Here is a 1,982-nt window from a genome sequence, read left to right as displayed (position 1 = left end):
CCCGGCCGCAGCGAGGGACATCCTCCCGGCCGACAGGATCGGGCCCCTGGAAGTCTGGGGGGGGGGGGGAAATCCGCCTCACGCCTCCGAGGAGGGCTGCCCGGGCGGGCCGGGCCCCGGAGCTCGGAAAAAAAAAAAAAAACACCCCAAAAAAGGATCGGGCCCACTAGAGACATGGACCAGGCCGCCCTGGGCTCACCCTCCCCGGCCGCAGCGAGGGACTGCCTCCCGGCCGACTGGATCGGGCCCCTGGAAGTCTGGAAAAAAGAATGGAACCTGACGCCTCCGAGGAGGGGGCGCCCAGGGAAGGAGGGAGATCCGGGTCGACCTGGTGACCGGACGGGAAAGCGGCCACCGGGCGTGCCCGTTCAAACCTAGGGGTTGACCTGGTGGCCGGAAAGCAAACCGGCCACTGGCTAGCCCCGTCGGCAACCTACGGGTTGACCTGGTGGCCGGGAAGCGAACCGGCCAGCAGGTGAACCCGTTCGATTCCACGGGTTGACCTGGTGCCCGGGAGGGGACTCGGACGGCAGGCAAGCCGCCCTGGCCTCACCCACCCCGGCCGCAGCGAGGGACTGCCTCCCGGCCGACTGGATCGGGCCCCTGGAAGTCTGGGGGGAAAAAGAAAATGGAACCTGACGCCTCCGAGGAGGGGGCGCCCAGGGAAGGAGGGAGATCCGGGTTGACCTGGTGACCGGACGGGAAAGCGGCCACCGGGCGTGCCCGTTCAAACCTACGGGTTGACCTGGTGGCCGGGAAGCGAACCGGCCAGCAGGCGAACCCGTTCGATTCCACGGGTTGACCTGGTGCCCGGGAGGGGACTCTGAAAAAATTTCAGCCCTTTCGGCTCGGGGTTGACCTGGTGGCCGAGAGGGGACTCGGACGGCAGGCAAGCCGCCCTGGGCTCACCCTCCCCGGCCGCAGCGAGGGACTGCCCCCCACCCACCCCCCCCCCCCCACGGCTGACAGGATCAGGGCGCACTGGATGTCCGGGACAATATTTTCCCCGACGCCGGGGAGGGCGGGCGGGCGGAGGGGCTCTGGCGGCCAGCCCGGGCCCCGGAGCTCGAGAAGGAAAAAAGGACCGGGCCCGCGAGAGACGGGGGCCCTGCCGCAGGGGGGCAGTCCGACCGGGGCTCACCGTGCGGCAGGCCCGGGCGTCGGCAGGGGAAAGCGGGCGAGGAGGCGCGGGGGCCGGGTGCCTACGGCCATACCGGACCGAACGCCCCCGATCCCGTCCGATCTCGGAAGGTAAACCGTCCCGGGCCTGGCTAGTACTTGGATGGGTGACCGCCTGGGAATCCCAGGTGCCGTAGGCAGCTTTTCCCGGTCCGAGCCAGCTCTCTCTCCTTTTCTGGGGAGGAAGGAGAGGGGGGGGACGGGCCGGAAAGCCCCTCGTCGCTCCTGCCGAGTCGGAGGTCGCGGCCGCAGGTCACGGGTCTGGGCGCCTGGGGTCCGGCTCCCCACCCGGCTTCCTCCGCGGAGGACCCACCGAAGCCGCTGGGGGAGACCCCGGGCATGGGGCGGACTGGCCCGGACCCTCCCGGCCGCCGGCCCGCAGGACCGCCCCGAATCCCCCCGCCCCGCGGCCACCCAGGCCAGGCCTGGCCAGGCGGGACGGACGGCGGGTGTCCAGCGCCCAGCGGCTTCCGCCAGCGGGGACCCACGGCCCCCAAAGCCGCAGGGGGAGGCCCCGGGCCCGGGACGGACTCGCTCGGACCCCCTGCGCCCGGGCGCCGGCTCGCGGGACCGCCCCGAATCCCCCCGCGGCCACCCAGGCCAGGCCTGAGAGCTGCCCTCCTGTGGACGACGGTGAGTTTACCTTGACACTAACCGGCCATCAGCCAGGTCAACCCCATTGCTAGACTGGGGTGGACCTGGTGGCCGAGTGGGGACTTGGAACATTTGACAGCTGCTTCCCGGGGCTTGACCGCTTGTCCTGAACGCCCCCCCCACCCCACCCCCCCAGCCCCCAGCTCCTG

The 1,982-nt window shown here is 71.4% G+C and overlaps 1 non-coding gene across 1 annotated transcript; it reads left to right on the top strand.

Moving 5' to 3' along the window:
- Nucleotides 1–1,200: 1,200 nt before the first annotated feature.
- On the top strand, nt 1,201–1,319 carry LOC128823531 (5S ribosomal RNA). The gene has a single exon (XR_008441776.1). It is a non-coding gene; the product is annotated as a 5S ribosomal RNA (ribosomal RNA).
- The last annotated feature ends 663 nt before the right edge of the window (nt 1,320–1,982 follow it).

This window comes from Malaclemys terrapin, chromosome 15, assembly GCF_027887155.1.
Source record: "Malaclemys terrapin pileata isolate rMalTer1 chromosome 15, rMalTer1.hap1, whole genome shotgun sequence".
NCBI lineage: Eukaryota > Metazoa > Chordata > Testudines > Emydidae > Malaclemys > Malaclemys terrapin.
Note: the sequence above shows the minus strand (reverse complement) of the source record. Positions and strands in the feature narration are given on the sequence as shown.